Source organism: Tyto alba, unplaced genomic scaffold (genome assembly GCF_018691265.1).
Source record: "Tyto alba isolate M040663 unplaced genomic scaffold, T.alba_DEE_v4.0 Super-Scaffold_19, whole genome shotgun sequence".
Lineage (NCBI taxonomy): Eukaryota > Metazoa > Chordata > Aves > Strigiformes > Tytonidae > Tyto > Tyto alba.
Window position 1 is genome coordinate 37263 of NW_024881281.1, and position 24593 is coordinate 61855.

The 24593-nt window shown below is 43.7% G+C and overlaps 2 long non-coding RNA genes across 3 annotated transcripts in view; one reads left to right on the plus strand and one right to left on the minus strand.

The window, feature by feature from the left end:
• LOC116964325 overlaps positions 1-8948 on the minus strand; it is a 33368-nt gene extending 24420 nt beyond the window's left edge. The window contains exons 1-2 of one of the 2 annotated variants that reach the window (XR_006165233.1): positions 7778-8948; positions 4685-4748 (exon numbers count right to left, since the gene is read on the minus strand). This is a non-coding gene — a long non-coding RNA (uncharacterized LOC116964325). Of the gene's footprint in view, positions 1-236; positions 2780-4684; positions 4749-7777 lie in introns of those variants that run through there. The other variant, XR_006165234.1, reaches the window with a different exon arrangement.
• Positions 8949-12185: 3237 nt separating this feature from the next.
• Positions 12186-13269, plus strand: LOC122153347. Its single transcript, XR_006165237.1, has 2 exons — positions 12186-12336; positions 12438-13269. It is a non-coding gene; the product is annotated as an uncharacterized LOC122153347 (long non-coding RNA).
• The last annotated feature ends 11324 nt before the right edge of the window (positions 13270-24593 follow it).

The following is a 24593-nucleotide window of genomic DNA, read 5'->3' on the forward strand; positions in this document are numbered from 1 at the left end:
TCAGGCTCTCAGACCCCACGGCGTATGGAAGGGGTGGGAGAGTCAAGGACAATCGCAGTCAGAGCAGAGTCCCAGCATTACCTGTGTAAATACTTCCAAGTGCCCCAGTAAAGACAGGGAAAGAAAGGAGAGACAGAAGCAGCAGATAACCTTCTGGCCATTTAAAAACGATTGACTCTTCCTGCAGTTAATGCACAAGGAAACCAGATATGCTGCTTTAAAATAGCAAAACATACCTCCAGATGTAGTTTCCATTCCAGCAGATCCATCTTCTGCCCCCAAATCAACTGCATACAACATTTATTTTCACTTGACTGCAAAAAGCAATCAATAGCATCTTCTACTTAAGTCAGCAGGGAATGAACAAAAAAAATAATCGTAGCACACGTGAGGCCCAGTTTATGGGAATACATGTTTAAAGCCATACTGGCCGAGACTCTCCCTAGTTTGTATCTGTGCTCTTATATAGCCCAGAACCCTTATCCTGAAGTGAGCGACCGAACACTCCCAGCACTAGAGCTGTTGCTTTGCCTATTGGAAAGCCTGACCTCAGTGTGGTTTCATCTCCAAGATAAATGACCCTAGAGTACTGCAAGATCAGGAACTTTGTAGAAAGCAGATGACAACTGAGGGAGAAAAAAGCAATTGTGCAGTAGCCTCATCTGAAAATATTTATTTGGAAACTGCTAATCGCAGGAAAGACAGAAGCAAACGTGAATAATGCCCTTCAGAGATCCACTATTTCAGCAACCTCAGCTCCTCCAATCTCTCTTACAACCAGAAAAGTCAGTTCTGCTTTCCAATAAAATAAAGTAAAATTTAAAAAACTAAAACAATAAAATCCACACCAATCAAAAAACCCAACTCACCTACTGACACCAATTTTGCAAAGGTCAGTTAACACTATAACATTCCATCCCTTTCAGACAATCTTATTAGATACATAAATATTTCATAAATTCTAAAGAAAAAACACACACACACACAAAAAAAAAAAAAAAAAAATCACTGCTCAGTGAAAGAACTGTGCTCATAAAAGTGTAACAAAACAGTATTAAGAAATTCAGATACAGAAGTACCAGTTGATTTGAAGACTTTCACAGGATTTTCTTAACAACTAGTTTTGATTTAAAAGGTTTCTGTACTTTTTTTCTTCTTGAATCTGCTGAGAAAGCTGAAGTTCAAGAGGTATAATAATTTCTAATATCATCACAACTAGCATTTTTATCTGTCAGTCATCTAACTTACAGTCAAGTGATCCATGTAAACCAAGTCACAAGAGCTGGGAGGTCTTGTTAGATACATGACATTCATAACTCAAGTCAAAACAGTGAAGTTCTTGTATTTGCTATACAAATAGAAACTGTTCATTTCCTAAAGTCACATGCTGAGTTAGCCAATTTATTCTAAAAGCAGTTGTCCTAGACCAGTTTCAGCATTCCTTAAGGCTAACACGCTGTTATTGAAACAAATCTTTTTTAAGTTCTAATGCTTTGTTTCAGTAGAAGAGAATAAAAATTCCAGTTTGTGTCAGTTCTCGGATGCCAGCAAAGAAGGCCAAGAAATGACGTATCTTTGGAAGCAGGATGTCAGAGCTGCCCATCACTTCTGCTAACAATCCCTTCCTCGGTCATACACACAGACAGTATCATCTCCTGAACCATAAGCTAAGCAGCAGTGAGCACATGCAAACAGTCTTCCTTCACAACGTGGAACTCATCAGTTAAAAACAGAAAAGACAGACTTAGGTCACAAGGCATCTATGCAAATCATGATCTCGAATAAGGCCACAGAAGAGGCAAACACAGCCTCTCAGTAGCTATTTTCAAAAGATACGGGAAAATTTCACGTTACTAATAAATCTCTAGTGAAATCTGCTTAGCATGTTCCACAGAAATTCTGGTTACTTGTGCAAACATATCAGTAGCATTCTGAAACAGGGCAACTCCTGGGGCTTGAGGTTTTTTGTTGTTTGTTTTTGGTTTTGGTTTTTTTTTTTTTCGTTTTGTTTTGTTCATGCATGATTTGAAAATACTCATGTTGAAAGAAAGTTTATGAAACTCTACAACACTTCTACCTACAACAGATTAGACTGGATGACCCAGAAATACACCAACATACAGAATTTCTGTGTCAAGTAGTTCACATGAGAAATATTTAGCTTCCGGCGTAACCCCCATCCTACTTTGCTCTGTACCCTCTTACCAAGTGGGGGGCAGAAAGCAATCTCATCTTCCTCCTCAAGCTCTTCTTTTTTCTGCAGCACTATTGGAAAACTCTTAACCACCTTCACTCTGTAACAGAAAACTCCTTATCCTCTTCATCTCTTTGAAAACCCACACCTCTAAATCTTGAGAGGTTTTTCTTCACAGATTATTATGGGCTAATTTATGCACGAGTCTTCCTCTACAAGCTTGGCAAAAATCTTCATCTGTTTCTCTTTCAAATGCAACCTCTTCTAGACCTCATCACCCACACTGACCTCCTTTCTTCCTCCAGCTCCTACCACCATCACCGCAATACCTTTGTGCTTGCCATAGTAGCAAATGAAACACCACCTGGATGTTATTTACTTTCTGAAGGGCTGTGGGCTGTACAAGTCATTTCTGCACCTGGTTTCAGGGACAGACACAAAAGAAAGGACAAAAGAGCCATGGGAGAGACTATACAGAGGAGCCTGTGGGAAACACTAAAAATTACTCATCACCACTTGCACTATCCACTTGGGCAGGAAGCAAAGCCACGGTATAGTCGCGCTAGCAGCTCTCAGTGAGGCACAGTTATGAAATACTAACCATCTCTTCCTAGATTGGGGTGTTTTTATTAGAATGCATTGCAGGCAACTAGTTAGGCAGGTTTGGTTTAGTGCTGCTGCTCCTTTTCACACATATTAAGAGCACTCAGTGGTAACAAGTATTTTCAGGATTCACAGGTAAATCTAGTATTGAGGCTTACTTAGCTATTAAGAGATTATAGTGAGGCATGAACACCTTCAGCCATTCTATTTTCCTCAAAATAATAAGTTTCATCAAGAAAAAAAAATAATTAAAGTGAAGAGCAAAACACAGCTTTTCAGATACCATCACTGGTAGAGATTTTGCTGCAGAGAAAGGTAGTTGTTCAGGATGAAACACGTTGCTTTCTGACTTGGATCAGTATTTCTGTGATTTACTCTGTCACAGGATTACATTAGTAAACAGCACCTACAGCTGAAAACTCAAATTACTTACATTCAATACAATGTCAGAGGCAATACTAAGATAGAAATACATAAATTATTACAGACTCTCAAATATATTACAAGTATGAACTTGCATTGGCACATAACACTCCAGTTTCACATTCAAGACTATAATCCTTGCCACATAGATGAGGTGCCTCTCTCTTAGCAGCAAATGTAACTGCAGTACACACATACCCATTCCCCCATGATTTTACTGCCAGCATTGTTCATTTGCAGCATTTAGTCAACTTGAGTGCAAGTTTCATTTCCTGACACACTCGTGCTATACGACTTCAGTAATTTAAATTCTGCAGAATAGCAGTATGGGGAGAAGAGTACACAAATTACTGCTATATGAATACTGATTAAAGAGAATAAGCAGATTACCTTTGCCTCTTCTACACTTGAAAGTGTTCTACCGCTACAGTGATTTCAGTCATAAGTGTGACCAGATGCAACCTCTGAACAACATAACGATATTAGCAGGAATCCCAACCACAGCAAGCTGCCCCAAGAGAAAGCCTGTTTTTTCCAATAGAGCCATGCCTCACAGCATGCTATTTTTTCCTCTCTCAGTCAATATTTTTCCACTTCTGCTTCAAAAAAAAATAAGATTCATTAAATAAAAAAACTAAAACAAAATGTTGCATGTACAGGACCACAGCCAGCATCACTAGATTAGATGGTACACTTGCCTTGGCTGTGTACTTCATCTTCCTTTCTCTTCCCATGCCCTAACTTTCACTCGACTCTTGTGTGGACTTGGATGATGTAAGCACTTCAGATTCACACTAAGAATTTTATAATATGGCAAGCTACAAACAGTGACTTTCTTTTTTTAATTAAAAAAAAAAAGTATTACTAATTAGCATATAAATCTACATGTTTCATTCAGCTGATGCATTGTACAGCACCTGGCAGTGTGACATCTTTTACAGTAGCCAAAGGGTAAGATGGCAGGAGGGTCTGCCATGGCAGGACCAGCTACCGAGCCGGCAGAGAGCCTGGGAGCTGCCCGGGGTACAGCTCCTGGCCCTTCTGATGCCATCGGCTCAGAAGCGGATTACTCTGTATTTCTGTCATTCCCTTTGTAACAATGTTAAAAAGCACATGCCTGCTTTTTAAGCTGTATTTTGAAATATACAGATTAAAAATATTACCTACATAGTTAACTGGAAGGAAAAAAATATGTTTGTAATTTTATTTTAACAACCTCCTGTTGCCCAAACCCATTAGTGAGTCAAAGAAAAGTGACATAGCCACAGCACGAGAGAAAGCAGCCAGCTCAGTTGTTTGTTTAAAGGTGAGCAGAAGCAGCAATAACTAGAAAGGTTTTATTCACACTAAGATTTCAGCTTCTGCGAGTGTTACATCTGCTGTCGCTGCTACAGAACGAAGCACAGTGGCCTATTTTCTCCTTGACTCCTGCATCCCGTTATTCCTTGCATACTCGTGACTAACCAGCAGCAGTATCTTTCCAGCTTGCTGACTTGTCCAAACATCCTCCTGCAGGCGAACTGACAACCTGGTGAAGGAACAGAAATACTCTGTAGTCGCCCGGACTGATAGACTGATCTTTCCCAGAGAGTAAAAGGGAAATAATCCAGGCACACAGAACAACAAACAGGATTTCCAACCCTCGCTTCATCCTGAAAATTGCCTCCCATACGATAAGGAGGTACAAGAAGTGAAACAACTAAGCACAACATCCAGACTTAAACTGTGATGAAAGAAGCATCGAGGAATGTAATGAGGAGAGGTAAGGCACAAAACAAAATCACACTTACCTAGCCATGATCAGTAAAATTGCATTCTTTGTTTTACTGGACAAATGTGAACAAGCATCAAAAAAAAAAAAAAAACTCACACACATCACTATTTCCCCCCCTCAAAGCCACTGGTCCAGTTGTTGTGTACACCGAAATAAACCACTAGACAGCTTATATGAAGACCCATATTTTCTAGCCTTTCTGGACTAGAACGATATTAATGAAAGTTTTGTAAACCCAGGTGCCTAATTTAGCTAAATGCATAATGCAGGTAATACCACTAAATCTCACCAGAGCACACTACTAAACACTACTAAACTAAGTGGAAGCTGCAGGTGCTCAACATCATTAAAAATACTCTCAGGTAGTGCACGCAAATGTCACACCAACATTGTTCAAAGCTGACTGCCTATTTAAAAAAAAAAAAAAATACCTCTCTCAACTGTCATAGAAATCAATCAGCTCACTAGGAACATGCCCAAATGATACTCTACTCTAAACTGAAACAGGCAAACTAAGCTGCTACTTTTTAAAAAAACTGCTTTTATACCCAAGCCATTCATGGAGATCTAAGCAATTCAACCACTTTTTTTACAAGCATTTTATCAAACAGCTTGCCAAGCTCCGTATAAACACATTTTACTATTTCATAAAGTTTATGAGCCAAGTTTCTGAAACATGAAGTGACAGGATCTCAGTGGAATTTCTGCAGAGCTGCGAGGTTCTTAGTGCCCTCAGCCTCCTGAGACTGTAAATTTGACTATAAGAAGCAAGTAGCCAGAATCTTTTTTCTTTTATACAGGAATGCCTTGCAAATTTGAAATACTGAAACAGTCTCTATGATCAGCCAAAGAAGAATTCCTTTACACAAGGCTCAAAATCCCCCAGTGATCAGCATACTATAAATATGCATCACTGCTAGGTTTCTGTTGCCAGCACCGGAAAAAGTTTCTCTCTATCATTAAAGACCCCTTAAAGTTAAGAACTAATACTGAATACCCTCCACCCTGCAGAGATACTTTAGCTAGACATTTCATAAGGAAATCACATTATCGTAATGATTTAGGTTGTTTTCTAATTTTTTGCCGATCTGTTCACATCTTACTTTCACCCAAGGTCCTAAAGTTGCACAAAAGCAACTGAGAGTGAACTCACCAATGCCGCCATCACAAGGAAAACCAAAAAAAGGTATAATAACCCAGTTTCCAAGCCTCATGAAGTAAAACTTCTGAGTATATAGTACAGTTGCATTTGTGCCATATCATTTGGCGTTTCAATCTATATGACTGCCTACTGAAATTTTACACTTCCTTTTACCAGGTAGTTTTCTTACAGCTCAAGGTTTCCCTTTGATTATTCCCAGCTCTGACACATTAGCCATCTTTATATCATGTTTACTTTTGCTTTATGACCTATTTGTGTTTATAATACTATTATTATTGTAGGGATTTTGAAGGCATGTCCTTTATGGTGCTTTGTACCATCAATGTAATTCTTGTAACAGCTTTCCATTGCCAATGATGGAAATGAAACAGCTAAGTTAGAAACAGACATCAAATTTCATTTTTTCCTCATACAATGGGAAACCTGTCTCTTTTATGCTGTTCTGATAAGCAGTAATTTTAGAATTATCAAAGAACAGAAAAAAAAAAAAATCTAACCAGCATTTTGGGTGTTTTTATTACAGCTTCCTCTCAAATGTCTCATAGATATATAAAATATAAATAAATTTAAAATACAACTACTAAACCCACAAATATTAGAAAAGCTCAGTGGTGGCTGTAATACCCAGAAAAGCCTTAACACTCTCTTTTCAAGTTAGCTATGTTCTAGTATTCTTAAGGTTGTAGAGCAAGCTAGTCAGAATCAGAGCTCATTTCCCAGCATTTAATCCTCCACCTGAATTTGTGTGGTACCTTTCAGTTATTAATCACTTTGATACTACATCGTCTTCACTCAGAGTTTAAATTTTCAAGACACACATGAATGCAATTTACTCCTACAGAGCACAGGAGATATCTGGGAGGTTGATATACCTCACTCGGGCACGTCCAGATCTGGCCAGGATCCGGGCATGTCTGAGGAGTTACTATTTTTCTGTACATTTGGAATTTATAGTTACTTCCTGTCGTTTACTGATTGTTTCCAGGGCTCGTTCCCAGGGTTGCATTTTCACGCTGATAAGATGCTGGTTGCTTCATGCTGCTGATAAGATGCTGGTTGCTGGTCGGGGGATTCACTCAGAAGTCAACCTTGGTTTGAGGCCGATTGTTTGGCCCTTTTTTGTTTCACTGCCTTAAAAACGCCAGCCTGAGACAGACCTGCGCCCAAACATAGGCGACAACAGTCGCCTCGCAGACCGGCCGGGACCGGGGGGTAAAAACCCAGCCAGGGGACAGGAAAAGAAAAAATTTTTTGTCCCCCAGCTGTTTTGGGTTTTTTGGATTTTGGTTTTGTGTGTTTTTTTTTTTTCTTTGTTTTTTGTTTTGTTGGTTTTTTTTTTTTTTTTTTTTTTAATTTCTATTTTGTCTGTCTACTGCCTCTAAACAAAGCTACACAACCTACAGCCCGTAAGGAAAAAACAAAACATCAACCATTCAGGCACTGCTACACACATTTTAAACGCCACACAGCCAGCTACCACTCAAACCACCACCCGCTCTCCCCTTGGCCACCCTACCACCAAAACCGCCACAAGCCATCACCCTCCGTGATCCTCAGAAACACCAGGTACGGGGGCCTCAAAAAATCATCCTGCCCGAAAAAACTCCAGCCTGAGCCTGACCTGCACCCAAATCCAGATAACGATCCTTGCACTGCACACCGGCCGGGACCAGGGAAAGACTACCCAGCCAGGAGACAGGGAAAACAGAAGTTTATTCCCCTGACAGAAGTTTTCATTAAATCCAGTCTACGTAGTCAAATTGAGCCCCGCCTACATCCTGCAAGAAAAGAGACGACAAACGCTCTTACACAGCTAGACACATTCTAAACATGCCGCTATTCCACCTACCGCCAAAACCAACCCCCGCTCTCCACCGGCCCACCCTTCCGCCCAACCGTCACGACGGGCAGTCACCCCCTGAATACTGTTCCTGGGGGACTCGAGCGCCTAGCCTGAGGAAATCCCGGCCCAAACCTGACCTTCACCCAGACGCTGACTGTGACCGTCACCCTCAGAGAGCATCTGCGACCGGGTGAAAATAAACCCCACCGGGGAGACAAAGACGTCGCCCAGTTGGAGGATTTGTTTTCTTATTTAAAACAAACCCATACAGTATGCCCGTGAACTCTGTTCCACCTATCCCTGAGACTCCACACCCCCAGGCAGAGCAGCTCCAAGCCACACAGACACACACAAAATACTACAAATGACACGATTCAAAGATGACTGAACAGTAAGCGATAAGGACACCCAGAAGGCTATGCCATAAGGCGAGAAGACTCGGAGGGCCACGATGGTGACGCGAGGAGGCTATATGGCAGCCCGCAAGAAGCACCAAGTGGAACGGCCCCTTACGAGAAGCTACCGTCAAAACGGAGACGATGGGTATGCGAGAAGATGGGCTTCCAGACCTAAGAACGTCAGGATACGGGAAAGAAGTCACCGGCAGGAACAACGGACGCCTAAATAGCAGAGCTGACGCCAGAGCCTGCGACGATGCTGCGCAAAAGACTCCCGACCGGAAACTTCCAAGACCTACCCACGCTTCAAGCTTATAACGCAAGAATAAAAAGCACCCGATCGGCAGCGTGCCGATGAAGATGGGCGTTCGATACCCTACGGATGGCGCCTCAGGCACGTGCCGTGCTCCTCGAGCTCAAAGAGATGCGAGGACATTTAGAGCCGAGGAAGGGCAAAGACACGGCAGACAGAAGAAACAAAACTACACGTTGACACACGCAGAGGCTGGAACTGCCCTGCCCAGGGACACACGAACATCGAGGGGAAAAGTAACCCGTTCCCTTTACCTGACCGTAGGGCCCCGCTCCTGTACAGCCTTCTCCCCTATCCTAACTTTCAAACACTTCCCTGCAATTCCCAACCTCGTCCCCCTCCTCTCGGCCCTGTTCCCTCGACTTAGCTTTCAGAGGGCCAGAGGTCCGATTCCATCCTCAACAAAAAACAGCACAGCAGCTAACTAGCACGTTCCTGCGGTGGCCAGATTCCTTTATCGCCTGCAAAAAAGCACTGAAGAGCTCAACTGCTGGTCAGTATCACGCTGCTCCCCGCTTACCTCTATCCGCAACACCCCCCCATCCTCAGAAGCATTGCGGTGTTCCGCTCACCTGCTCCTTTTGGATTCAGATGCCGCAGCCGTTGTAGCTTTCGTTACCTTACTTACCGAGAGACAAATTTACCGTTGTGCTTGTGAGAAGTCACCGACTCCGTGCTCGTCCTTGCTACTACCCCGGCTGCTTTCGGATGCTCAGATGATCCCAAAGGTGGCTCACTTGGCACCTGCAAAACCAAGGTAAATGCTTAACTGTAGTAGAATTTCTGACAGAGAATGGCCACGATATTTTGTTGCAAGGTTTGGACAATCCAGGCCTGAGATCAGACTGCTAACAACAGCTGTGTTATGAGAATGACCTTGAAGGGCTGTGTTGTGAGGAACTGTATCTGTTAACGAGGAATTTTCTCAGCTATGTATCTGGCTAAGCTAAGCACAAGTATGCAGCAAACCGCAAGATGCTTGCCGATCACAGTTTCCCTTTGGGTGCGTGATAAGTTGCTTATGACCAATAATCAAGGGGTATGGGGCGCGTGAACGGTGGGTGCTTGCTTTGCAAAGTATATAACAAAGAGATTCGGGCAATAAAGTGGGACGACATGTAGTCGCATCAGGGTGATTGTCGTTACTCGGGCCACTCTCCGTATTGGGACCCTCTTCACTTAACCGAGTGGCCATATAAGACTGCACTATTAGGCTCGGACCTGGCTGATGACCGCCTCACCTTCTCAGATTGCTCAGCGGCATGCTCCTTCACCCTTCTGAGGCTACGTGTGTCACCTGCAAAAAAACAAGTAGCAGCACTTGCCAAGATGCCCAGGCAGAGCAGCTCCGACACAAACAAACATGCACAGACCGACACGGCACACAGACAAGATGAGAGACATAAAATAAGCTCTTTAAGAGGAAAGACTCAGATCGGAGATGCTCTCAGACAAGAAGACCTACAGGGCCGTGAGGAAGAATGAGCGGCAGGCTGAGAAGAGTCAAGTGTTATGGCCTGAGAGAAAACCTTATAGCCTCCACAGGGGTAAGGCACGCACAAGTAACATTGCTTCAAGACCTAAGAACGTCAAGATGCTGGAAAGATCTCCCAGAAAAGATATTTGTGAAAATGGATCGCTGTACGTAAGAGATGCTAATGCAGCCCGGAACGACATTGCAAACGCAGCCTGACTAGAAACTTCTGAGACCTAGCCACACTTTAGGCTAGTACAGCAAAAACAAGAACTGCCTGGTTGGCACTGTGCCGATGAGGATGGGTGTTCCGGGCCCAAGGGAAGATGTCCGAGGCAACTACTGTGCTCCTTGAGCTCAAAGAGCCACGACGACATCGAGACCCAAGAAAGGTCTAAAGACACACGAGACAGACAACACACACTACATGACAACAGACACAGGTCGGAACTGTGCTGCCTGGCACGTGCTAACCTCATGCTGAAAAGGAACCCCTTCCACCCCCGCTTCAGCTGCCCAAAGAGCACCGTTCCTGGACGGCCCTCTCCCGTAAATTAACTTTAAAACTTCTCCCTGCAATTCCCAACCTTGGGCTGCCCCCCAGAGCATTCTCCCAAGCACCGGTCCCTCGACTTATCTTTTACGGTGCTGGGAGTCTGAATCCATTGTTGAAAAAACAACGCGCTGAGTAACCGGGTTATTCAGACAGTTGCTAGGTTCCTCTTTGCCATCTGCATAAAAACACGGTGAGCCGTAAGGACCTTACCTATTGATGTGCACCTCATCTGCCACACCCTCCTCATCAGAAACAACAATAGATTTCCTCTCACCCCATCTCAAAACCGTACAAAATCCTCTTCTCCTCAATTGCTGATGAAGGATCCGTGCTTCTTCCTAGAAATTAAATTATACAATACGCTTTATTAAACTTTCTTACCCTCCCAAACAAAATAACTAATCTAAAGTAAAAAAAAACAAAAAAAAAAAAAAAAAACAAAAAACCAAGCTACATATAAACATTCTATCTACTACATATGTTGCCTGAACCTTGACCGGTCCAGAAAATCTTACCTCAGATGACTCTGTCCCTCGAGACATCAAAACACATCTGTCTCATAAGCTTAAATGGCTCAAAAGCTGCTCCTGACTGCAGAACTGAGAGATCCCTGACTCCTAAGAAACCCAGGAGCGGAATGAGCTTCCTGTCGAGCGGCTGGGGCTTTATATACCCCGGGCCCCACCCACCAGCCTGCCCACAATCCCCTGGGAAAGGGGCAGGGGCCAACCCCCAGCAGGTATAAAGTCAGCCAGAGGAGCAGAGGGGATTTTTCTCCTCTACCTAAAGTTTATAACACGCGTAGCACTCTGTGGAGAAAGCGACTTGTACCAGAAATGACGATACCCGCTCTTTTACTGGGCCTGTTGTGTCGGCGATGCGACCCGGTAGGGAGTTCTGCTTAATTTTTCCAGGGTATACGTAGAAAAAGATGGGTATTTGATTAGGCTCTGTAACAAAAGAGTTGAATAAAGGCAATAGTGATACTCTTATCGACAACGATGTGCTTTAGTTTCCAAGAAAACAACCAAAATGCTATAGGGTTACGCTTCGTTTCTACCGAGACTCCGCACGCGAGCTAGCTTCTACTGGAATTATGCTGTGGATGAAACTGAATGAGAAAGTGGGGGTAGATCCTACGAGAATCCCTCCTCTGGGAAGTCTGGAGGGGATCTGAATGGACTACGTGTGCTCTCTGAGCACCGGGGATGGAACAGACGCCTCCTAGCTACTGTAGAGGAAGAAGTGAACTTTCTGCAGACAAACTATAGCGTCCAGAAAGGTCCTCTTGGCACACGGAGGGCACAAAGCGCGCCACCGTTTTGCCGATCAATGGGGTTAAAGCAAAGGGCGCAAAAGCTGAGCTAAAGAGATAGGCTTATTTTGCTGGCTGTCTCAAGGTAATAAGCGATAGGTAAGAAACGAGGTGCTTTAAAAAATAAGGCGATTTGTCCAGTCCTTACTATACCAGGTGAGTCGTAGCAATTAAGAAAGATACATCGCCGATCGTCCTGGTGCTTAACCATCGCCTGGATCCGTGCTTCAGCCGGGGAGCCCCGTCACGACGAAGGATCGGAGAGACTTTCCCGGCAACTGGTGAGTCCTACATGGTGCGTCCGCTCATGGACGAGGTCTCCGTCTGCTGTGCGAGGGTTCCGGTTTTAGATGGGTTAACGAACAAATCTGTAAATGTGTAGAATTGACAAAATGCACGCAAGACATCGGGTGGATTGAGTCGACTCGTCGTCCTCCTTTGAGATTCTTTCCCGAGCCTGGCCGAGGCTTGAGGACAAACCGAGGAATTCGACCTCGATAATGGGCTTCTAAACGAGGAAATGTCAACATAAGAGGAACCGAGGGAGTTTGCGTAATCAACCTCAATAATTGGCTCCTAAACTAGGAAATGTCGGTATATTCCTGTACTGTTTTATCTAAGTTACATATCTCAATAATGAGATGTTCTATCCAAGCTACGTATGTCAGTAACGATTGGATACAGTCAGTATATAACACGTTTGGTCGTGAGATTCGTCCAGAGGGTGACTTTGGCTCGAGACCTGTCGTTCAGGCCTCGGTACTTTGACAGCAGAGCCGATAAAGGGCAGCGGAGCACGAGCATGGCCTCGGGAGGCACGCTGACATCGGGAGAAGAGTCAAACATAAAAGACGGCTCTCGCACAGGATGCTTAACTCGAGAAGGCATCCCCGCGACGTACGGAGGTTCTCGGGGGACAATCAACCAAACGGATGCATCCGAAATGGCGGTGATTAAGTAAGACAGCTCTGGGGTGTGGACAAAGCCCGAGGAAGGGATCTGTCCGCGTAAGAGATGTACGCGGAGAGCCGTGGAGCTCAAACGGTGCTGTCAGATACGAGGATTGTCTCGAAAGACATCATGACGAGAATGAGAGGGCTCCGGGGAGCGGAGGGAACGTGGGTGTGGAGACAAACAAAGGACAAAAAATAATTTGAAAAAAACGCGAATGGAATACAGGTAGACAGGGTACATTAAAAGCGATGGTTAATAAAGAAATAATGAAATAAATAAGAAATATTGATGGCAAATTACAGGGGAGATGTAGAAATAAAATTTAAGAGGTCAGCAACGGGGAAAACTGAGACAAAATAATTTAAAAACAAATGCGGTGACCGAGATACTAGCCAATTGTAAAAGCCCAGGGATGAAGAGACGAAAGAATTAAAAAATACCGATGGCAAACCGAAACACCGCTGTTGCAAAATGGCCGAGCAAAAATAATTGCTTAGCGTAGCGTAAAAACTTAAGCGATCGGTCAAACGCCTATGACGTGTCATCTGTCACACGGAGATCCATCGGCTAGGTGAGCGTGATAAACGCCTCCCCGGAAACGCGTATGTGGAGAGGCTCCGTGTCTCATTGAGAGACTCCTAATCGGAAGCCCTTGTCCTTCAATGTCAAGGCCCTCTGAAAAAGAACAAACTATCTGAAGGCAGGCGGATGTAAGAAAGCGCAGATGTAAACCGAAGAAAGGCCCATTCTAAAACCTAGACAAAGTTCGAGAAAGGATCCTCTCCAGAAACTGCTATAGACCTGCCGAGGACCTCCGTGGAAGCCCCTCAGGGACCTAAATCGCACAGGATAATAGTAATATAACGACGATAATGAGTTAATGAATAGGCACATAACGGGATGATGTGAGCTTTGGCTATGGTTATGTACGACAGGCGAGTTAGGCAGAACGATTCCCTCGCGTACCCAGCCGGATAAAGTAATCCCCATGCGTTAACGCTAAACCTGGAGTTAAGGAGGTTTCGTTCCTGATTTCAGTAGAGAATTTCGGCGACCCGGATGGGATGCTGCCTCGGAAACTTGACGAACCCACGGGATGGTGAAGACTGGCATCGCCTAAGTGGTTTTTCGGGGAGATCCTCTGATCCCCTGATCCGGTGAGTTTGGAGTAAGAGCCCTGGTGGGGTTTTTTTTTTGGTTGTTTTGGTTGGTTGGTTTGTTTGTGTTTTTTTTCAGGCATTACCAATGGTAACACAGACTGGAAAAGCCTGTCCGTAAGACTGGACGCAAGAAATTCCCACAGGACTCTGCTATTAAGGGAAACCCGGGAAGAAAGGCGAGATTACACGTTATTACTGGTGACGTGCCTGGAGTGTCGCCTGGGGTCAGAAGAAAGCCTCGATTGCGCGTAAGATGCAGGCTAGGGTATCGCGGGGCATTGGCCATTGTACATGTCTAATTATTATCTTGTATAACAGCCTTGTTTAGTCTGTTAGGCGGTGTCATAGTTTTGTGTACGTAATTGTTTATTTTGTTTAATGTGGGTTCCTGACAGGTCTAAGGGTCTGAGAGCGGTCTTTTCAAAAATTCACCTCTGGAATGTATATTAAAATATTGGAGGGACGTGGGAAGCGAACCCCTTATCTGGGAAACAATTAATTGACTATTGTAATCGTTGGTGGCCGCTGTACGTTTTAGAAGATCGAGAGAAGTGGCTGTTAAAGGAGACTCGAACTCTGTCGTGGGTTACTCTAGATTTTATTCAGGTCCAGCGGCGTTGGGTCACCTCCACAGAGAGTGACAGCTTACGTGAGTTTGCATACGTGTATTTATGCACCTACAAAGCATTACCTAATCCAAAATACACAGAAATATACTTTATCGGTCATTATTATCTTGACAGTGGGTTTCACATCTTGTTCTGGAGTCCGACCGCTTCGTTGTTTTGTTTCTTCTTTCTTTAGTCTTCAAGGACAATTACCTCCAGTTCTGTACGTATCGGTTCTTAGCGATCACAATGATAGATCTCCCATCGCTTCGGTAGCTAGAGGTCAGTTTCTCATACATCAACATCCTTTGAACTGTCAGGCCCATCGTTACCTTTGTTACAACATTTTATCGATGCTCTATTCGGTTGACTGCGCTTGCAGCCCTGGGCTGGGGCTATACAAGGGACAGAGCCGATAGAACACCTTGTGCAGCAGCACTGCATTGAAACGTTTTCCCAACGGGCCCCCATTTTCTTTTAGGATACTCGCTATCCTATCGAATACGATAGGGTATGGTGGGACTTCGAGATAAACGCGAGACGCAACGCTGACACGCAAACGTTACCGTGATCAAAATGATTATGACTAAAACAACTACCGTTAGAATCTTCTTGATTAAAGTTGGAAAATCAGGAATCCAAGAAGTAGCCCATTGCCATAAATCACTAACGCCCCGTGATACATTGTCTCGTTGCGCAACTTGCATCGTATGGCTTACTTCCCATTTTGGCAACATCTGATTCTTCCGTTTAAATGTTTTTACCGACGCTTCATCTCCCACCTTATAATCGTGAACCTGTACTTCTGGTGTCACACCTTGGTACCAATATACATATTTTCTAATTTTCTGAAAGGAATCTTGTAAATATAATAAATATTGAGTGACGTTCTCATCTCCATCCAGTAGTGCAGTTTTTGCTGAAATATACGAACCGGGTACAGCTAAAGTTCGTCCAAATAGGACCTCTGCTGGGCTAATTCCTAGCGGCTGCTTTGGAGTAGTTCTAAGATCCCATAAAACTAAATTTAATGCCTCTGGCCGCTTTAGTCCAGTTTCGCTGCATACTTTCGCTAATTTCTCCTTAATTGTTCTATTCATTCTTTCTACTTGCCCTGATGGAGGTGGGTGATACGGAGTATGAAACTGTCCTTTGATGTCTAGGGTTACATAAACTTGTAATAAAATAGCCGCTGTAAAATGCGGTCCACGGTCAGAGTCTATCACCTCAGGTACGCCGTATCGAGGAATGATTTCCTTAAGCGAGATTTTTACAACTATTTTTGAATCGTTCTTCTGGGTAGGGAAAGCTTCTACCCACCCGGAGAGTTGATCTACTATTACCAGCAAATATTTATATCCGAGAGCGGCTGGCATTTCCGCAAAATCAATCTGAAGTTTCTGAAAAGGATAGACTGCTGGCGGCCTCTTCCCTGGCGTTACTTTTGGCCTTATATCTCCATATCTCTTACACAAAGAACATCCTTCGGTCAGTTTCTTAGCTGCTGAAAAGATTCCTGGTGCTGCCCGTAGCTGGGTTACCTTTGAGGCTACTGCTTCGGGACCTCCGTGCCCCTTCTCATGATACCGACGCGCAAGCGGCAGCACATACCTTCCGGGCAATAGAGGTTTACCGTTCAGGGTCCAGGTCCCTTTATCTTGCACGGCTTGCGTCTTCTTCCGTTCTTCCATTTCGGTGGTCGGGACATTGCGATAAATGCTATCGGGGTTTGGGATAGAAAAGAAATTAGCAACCGCGACTTCAGTCGTGGGGTAATTTTTAGTAGCGGCGGCTCGTGCTGCGGCATCTGCAAGAAAATTACCTGTTGCAAGCTGATCGGTGCGCTTCGTAGGAGCGGGTATATAAATTACCGCAACTTCCTTCGGCTCTTGTATCGCCGACAATAAGTCATTAATCAAAGACCCCTGTGCAATGGTTTTACCTGCAGATGTTAGAAAGCCTCTTTCTTTCCACAATGCACCGACTGCGTGACAAATGCCGTAGGCGTACTTCGAGTCAGTGTAAATATTAACTAGTTTATTCTTAGCGTACGATGCCGCTTTGGTTAGTGCTATCAATTCTGCAGCTTGAGCTCCTAACGTCGGTGGCGAGGGTTCGGCGATGAGAACAAAGTTTTCGGTAGCTATTGCAAAGCTCGTAAATCTCTTACCGTGAAGATAAAAGGAAGATCCGTCAGTAAAGAGATTCGAGTCAGGGTGTTCCACCGGAGTGTCCCTCAAATCTTCTCTAGTCTTACTTATAGTTTTCAAGACAGCTACGCAGTCGTGCGATCTTTCAGGTTCAGTCACTGGGAGTAAGGTAGCAGGGTTAAGAGTCTTTGATCTCTCGAGCTTGACATTCTCCGTTAGCGACAGGATAATTTGATATCTGTGCGTCCTTTGTGCAGAAAGTGCTTTTTCTGCATATTTAGTTAGTAAAAGTTCAACCTCACGGGGAACAGCGACTATGAGATAATGGCCTAGCACAATATTCTTTGCCTTTTCCACCAGCTCGGCAGCTGCGGCGATAGACCGCAGACGGTACGGAGATCCTCTGATAACTGGGTCCAAGGTGACAGAATAATATGCTACGGGACGTTCATAGGGTCCGTGCTTCTGAATTAATACTCCCTTTGCAATTCCTCTGTTCTCTGTTACGTATAATTTAAAAGGTTTTTTGTAATCTGGTAACCCAAGAGCTGAAGCATTTACCGAGGCAGTCTTCATGGACATAAAAGCTGTTTCCAATTCTTCCGTCCGTGGTCCGTATGGCCTATAGAATGCGCTGCCGACGTATGGCCTATAGAATTCACTGCCGACGTATGGAGTATAGAATGCGCTGCCGACGTATCGCTGCTGATGTATCGTTGCCGATGTATTGCATATAGAATGCGCTGCCGATGATGTGTGTTGCTTATATATAATGCCTAATCCTACTTATATAAGTAATATATATTTCTGTATATTATATCGCTTATATATTAGTTATACTATATATTACTTAGCTTTATGTAGTAATGACTAGGTGCGTTACCTCGCTTATTCTTTCTGCTGTTTTAAACTAAAGTAAAATAAGCCTATTTCTTTAGCTCGGTGTCTGTGTCCTTTGTGTTAAACCCCGTCGACTGGCAAAACAAATTTGGCCTCACGGACAGGATTAGAACAAAATGTCATTTTTTAAACCTAAACGTAATGAATCGGCTCCATCTGAAATTCCTGGATGGGAAGACCTTCCTTATAGTTCACTGGCTCTTGAGTGGGCTAAGTTCGGAGGACCGTGTGAACAGTGGGAAAGTCAGCTAAAAGAAGCTGAACCGCTGGATGTATTAAAATTTATCCAAAAGTTATCTATCGAAAAAGGAAAAGAAATTGCGTGTTCGGGAAGACGGGGATGGGTTTTGTTAATAGCATATCGGAAACACCACCGACAGAAAGAAAAACTGTTGTTAGAGCGCTCCCACGTGGAGCGACAGATGTGTGATTTGCAGAATAAAATTGTAATGTTACAGTGTCAAAACAAGTTGCTTGCCGATAAGTTGGATACTAATCAGACTGTATCTGAAAGAGCTGCGGTAAGAGTTGCACGGTATAAGAAAAGAAGGGGACGAGTAAACCTTAGGACAGTGCGTGCTGTGATTGCAGAAGCAGGGGTAGGGTGGGATCCTGACAGATGGGATGGAGATATTTGGGATTCTACGGGTTCTGATGAGGCTGGTTCCTCAAATGAACCTGTGGATGTAAAACCAGTGTGGAGACAGAAAATAGAATTGGATACTAACGGGCAACAAGTAAGGAAGGATGTGATTGAAGATTATACTCGGCGTGAAATAAATGATATAATTGAAAGATTTAAGCAGAGACTGGGGAAACCCCTGCTCTCTTGGATGGTGCGTTTGCACGATCTGGGAGCAGCAGGGGTAACCCTAGATCCAGAGGACTCTAGGAAGTTTTTAGTTTTGAGTTCTGACTCCTTTGTGCAAGATGCATTCCGAAATAATCCTCGGGATACAAATTTGTTAACCTTGGCTGCCCGGGGATGTAATAATAAATACCCCACGGAGAACGATTGGCCAGGTGGGGAACGTCCCTGGTATACTTTGCGAGATCGTATACGGCGGATGAAGGAGGAAGGTACGAAATTGCTGTCTTTACAGAAGACCCTGACAGAATGATGCAAGCTGCCTTGTCTTTGACTCGTAGAAACAGATTGATTAAAACTGCCCCGCCAGCATATAAAAATGTAATAATGACTCTCTTAATTAATGAGACGGGAAATCCCATTGATGAAATAATTGAAAAAATACAGCAGCTAGGTGATCTTGGAGAATGGGGCCCCCGAGGAAGTGCAGGAAACCGAGATACTCGGGACAGCCCTAAAGAAAATGACAACACAGTTTCTCGCAAAGAAACGTTTACAGCTTTATTGAAGGATGGCCTGTCTCGTGAAAAGATTGATGGTGTTCCAACTAACGAGCTGTGGCGAATATACAAACAAAGAGGGCTGAATAAGCCTAGCAGGAGAGTGCAGAGTTCTGAAACGAAGAAGCCGGGGGTAACTCGGCCTATAACACCTCCTCCTGAGCCTCGACGGGACTTCCCATCTGCGCACGGTGGGCCCTCCGCGGGCAGATCGATTGTTCCGGGGGAAAAGGGGGATTGGGAGCTGTATTCTGATTTATACCCGTGGAAGGAGACTAGGGAAATTGTCCAGCATAGTAAACGGGAATTAAATTATGGCCGAGCTCTGGTGCGATGGGCACGGAAGGACCGACGGCCCCATGCGGAGGTCCAAATATTTTGGAAAAAACAGTCCTCACAAACAGTAAAAGCCTTAATTGACACAGGAGCGGACGCCTCCTTGATATATGGGAATCCAAAGAAATTTAAAGGACAACCCGTAATTATAACAGGTCTGGGAGGGAAACAAATTGAAGCTGTACAAACTCAAATTGAAATGAAAATAGGAAACCTCCCAAAACGACTGTATTCATTCATGATTGTCCCCGTTCCTGAATACGTAATCGGAATAGACGTTCTGAAGGGACTAACTTTGAATCTCCCAGACGGTCAGTACCAGTTTGGCGTGAAAAATCATAGCGGTATTAGAACGATTTTAGTAGGAAAAGTGAAAATGCCTCCCGTACAGATTCCTGCTGCTACTAAATTAGTGACTATGAAACAATATAGAATTCCAGGAGGGCGTGAGGAGATATCGCAGACAGTTAAAGATTTATTAGATGCAGGAGTGTTGAAACCAGTTACCGCAGCTTGGAACAATCCGGTATGGCCTGTCGAGAAAAGTGATGGGTCATGGAGAATGACGGTAGATTTTAGGGAATTCAGTAAACGCACCCCACCGCTTACAGCAGCTGTACCAGATACTATTACTTTAATATAAAAGGTTCAAAAGCATTCAGGGACTTGGTATGCTGTAATAGATTTAGCTAACGCCTTTTTCACTATCCCAATGGCAGAGGAGCATTGGGACCAATTTGCCTTCGCCTGGCGAGGACGACGGTTTACCTTTACCAGATTGCCTCAGGGATGGCTGCGTAGTCCAACCGTTTGCCATCGGACAGCGGCTGAGCATCTGGATAAGATAAAATTGCCTCCTCGTATGCAAATAGTGCATTATATTGATGATATCCTAATTCAGGGAAACGATGAGAAGGATGCGCAACAAATACTTGAACGGGTGGTAGATCGTATGAGACAGAAAGGTTGGGAAAATAATCCTAACGAGATGCAAGAACCATCCCAAATGGTAAAATTTTTAGGAATTCAATGGCATTGTGGGCATGGGGAAATATTACCCAAAGCTCGACAAAAAAATTTGGATTTTGCAGTACCGCAAAGTAAAAATGAGGCACGGAGATTTACTGGATTGTTTGGCTTTTGGTGGGAGCTTATTCCCCATTTAGGACAGATTCTGACTCCTTTGCATAAAGTAACAAGGAAAAAATATGAGTTTGAATGGGGAAATGAACAGCGAGCTGCTTTTGAGTCAGCAAAGGAAGCTATTCAAAAGGCCCTAGATTTGTGGCCGCTGCAGGAGGGACGAGTGGAGTTAAATGTGTTTGTAAATGGATTACATGCCAATTGGAGCCTATGGCAAAAACAGGGAAAGAAAAAGGTTCCCTTAGGTTTTTGGGGACGAAAGCTGCCAGAAGCAGGAAATAATTATACGCCTTTTGAGAGACGACTATTGGCATGTTATTGGACGTTGGTAGAAACAGAGCGGCTTACGATAGGACGTGAAGTGTCCCTTCGCCCTGAAATTCCCATCGTGCAATGGGTTAAAAGCTCTCCTAAAACCCATAGAATTGGGCACGCTCGAGAATCGAGTATCGTAAAGTGGAAATGGTATATTCGGGATAGGGCCGAGGTAGGGGTTGGTGGAGTACCTACCCTCCACGAGACAGTAGCTACTGCCCCCACAGGTGATCGAGTAATGAACCCTGATTTCACAGTTGAACGGGAAGCCCCAGTACGATGGGGAAAAGCTTTCGACCGATCGTCACCCTCTGAAAAGGAACATGCTTGGTTCGCTGATGGATCTGCTAAGTATATAGGAGGGAAGAGGTTTTGGAAAGCAGTAGCTTACTATCCCCATCTAGAAAAATTTTTAGAAACTACAGGAGAAGGGAAAAGCAGGCCGGTATGCTGAATTATATGCAGCTTATGTGGCCTTGAAATGAGAAGACCTAGGAGAATGTCATTTATATACTGACTCCTGGTCGGTAGCTAATGGGTTAGCTACTTGGCTGACAACGTGGGTAGCCAAAGATTGGAAAATATACTCCAAAGAAGTCTGGGGAAAGGAATTGTAGAAGGATATTTGGGAAATTGTATAGAGGACTAAGGTGTCTGTGTTTCATGTTGATGCTCATAGTAATGTGGATACTTTAGAATGACTTTATAACTCTGTCGTAGACAACGGGGCAAAGATTTCCCAAGCTGGATTAGAATTCCCTCGGAAGGATGATCGTGAAGGCTTGGCAAAAAGGGCACTCCAAAAGTGTGGGCACCTTGGAAAGAAAGCCACTTACGGGTGGGTCCAAGAGCGTGGCATAACAATGTCACGTGATATGATCAAAACTATAATCGCCCAGTGCCCCGTGTGCCAACATACTCGCAAACGTCCAGTGCCTAATATTGTGAAAGGACAACTGGGAAGAGGAAAATTGCCCGGACAAACTTGGCAAATGGATTATATCAGACCTTTACCCCAGAACCTAGGGTGTAAATATGTCTGCACTGCTGTAGATACATATTCTGGATATTTGATTGCCCATCCTCATAAGAAAGCTACTCATCATAGTACTATCTGTACTATAGGCATAATCATTTTGTACTATGGAATTCCATTGCAGATTCAAAGTGACAATGGGTCTCATTTTCGAAACGAATTTGTTCAACAGTATGCTGTGCAGCAAAATACTCGGTGGGTTTTTTCATATACCGTACTATCCACAAGCTGCGGGATTGATCGAACGAATGAATGGGTTGTTGAAAGAGCGGCTGAAGAAGTTAGGAGATGGGAATCTATCCCGATGGAAAACTCATCTCACAGATGCGCTACGTATTCTTAACGATAGGCCCATTGGGGAAATGGAAACCCCTTTGATGCGCATGACTACACCCAATTTACAAATAAAACCTCTGACGGTAAGTGAGACTTTGACTTACTGGGAAATTGTTCCGGGTGCGATGGCCCCCTACCGGGCCGCTCCAGAGGCTGCGGGGCTAGATCTCTATGCATTGGAATTGATCGGGATAAATCAAAAACAGATGAAAGTTATCAATACTGGGATAGGAATTAAAATTCCTCCGGGACGCTTTGGTTTGATAACTGCCCGTTCGAGCCTAGCCTTGAAAAGTATTCACGTCATGGAAGGACTGATTGATGCGGATTATCAGGGAGAAATTAAACTAATTCTGTTAAACAGTGGTGAACGAGATTTGATTATTCATCCCTGTGACAGAATAGCACAACTATTTATATTGCCGGTTTTGAAAGCAATTGTGAAAAAAGGGGATCCACCTCGAGTCACCGCTGTTCTTGGAGATAAAGGGTTTGGATCAACTAATTTCAATAACGGAGCTAAAGTATGGGTCCAGAGTTCGAGCGGACCTCCTGAACCAGCTGAAGTAATAGCCACAGGAAAAGACAATACTGTTTTAATCGTGAAACTTGGACAGGAAAAACGGGAATATGTTCCTGCAACTAAATGTTATCTGCGAGAAGAACTAGATGTCTTAAGATTCTATCTTTTAGATCCTGCTAAGATGGATTTGCCTGTGTATCGTCATGGTCCATTTGGGAAAGGCTTTTACACCAGGATGGCCATTGAAAGGTCCACGAGAGACACCGCTTAGGTGGCAACGGAAAAATGCAACAGAGACGAGACAACGGGATGATTTCCGACGCAAAGCCAATTCTGCCTGTATTATAGCCAATCTTACTTTCAGTACTCAGTATAACGAAACGTGCACATACTGCTGGCCTTCAGGACCGGCATCAAGATGGAGAGATCGTGGACGTCCTTTTGTAACCTGTCCTACAGATAATTCAAATGTCACTATATCTAGCAAAGTATCTCTTAAATGTTGTAATGTATCAGGTCTGCCCGGTTCGAAAGATTATTATAAATGTGTTAATCGAACAGATGGTCATGAGGTGAATGCTGCTCATGCGATAACCCTTCCCGTGGAAGAAATAGAAACACTAATATGCCTTAATAATTCAGTAATGAAAGATCAGTTACACTGGGGAGACTTCTTTACTATGTTAAAATCTAAACCTCATATTTCTGTTGATCGTTTGTACCGCATTCCGTCTACTTGTGTTCAGGTAGCTCAACGATATCAGAAACATGTTATTAATTTCAATATTTCTTTCCCCCTGCTACCATCGTGTATATGGAAAAGGGCATGTTATGATACCCTGTTAGGAGGAACTGGGGCAGGAATGGGAGTTTTAAATTCTATTGATATCGAAACCTTAACAAACAAAGTAAAGAATGCTGGTTATGATGTGGCGGAAGGAATTAGGTTGCAGGCTCGGTGGCTTCCAACTACCATTACCCCACAAATTGGGTCACTGAACTACGATACAGAATTTTTAAAGTTCTTCAATAGGACTCAAATTAATCAGTGGCGTGTTGACCACAACTTTAGCCGGATTATGAATTGGACAACATGTACCCTGCAGACTTTACATGTCCTTATGCAACGAAACAAAGCTCAGAGTGACTTAATGGCTAATAATGAGCTGTTACGGAGAAACATATTTAAGAAATGGATTCCTCAAACCCATTGGGTCAAATTATCTCCACAGACAGTGCAGTGCACAGATTTATTCTGTGCTGGTCAATAGTCCACTACGATGTTAGCCAACCTGAAGTTACGTGTAAATTTCTAGTACTGCCTGTAATTTTTGGGGAAAAACCACCCTTTGAACCGGAATATTGGCTGCCCCACTTGGAGGGAGATTATATAGACTCTAGGAATCGAACCCGTAAATTAGATTTGTGTATGTCCACAGCAAATGGTTTATTGTGTGGACAAAGCTCGTGGTTATATGAACCGTGTTTATTGGAACATTCAGTGAATCTGTGTAAATGAACAATTTTGCCCAAAAGCTTTGATATGTTAGTAGAAATTAGTGCTAAGCATGTTTGTATAGTAACAAATGATAAAAATATTATAGAAATGTATAATCTAAGTGCTCCATTTTCGGGATGCCTCAGAAATGTATTCTATCTCATCTGGCACGGACAGATGTATACTTTTTATTCAACGCATGAAGAACAAC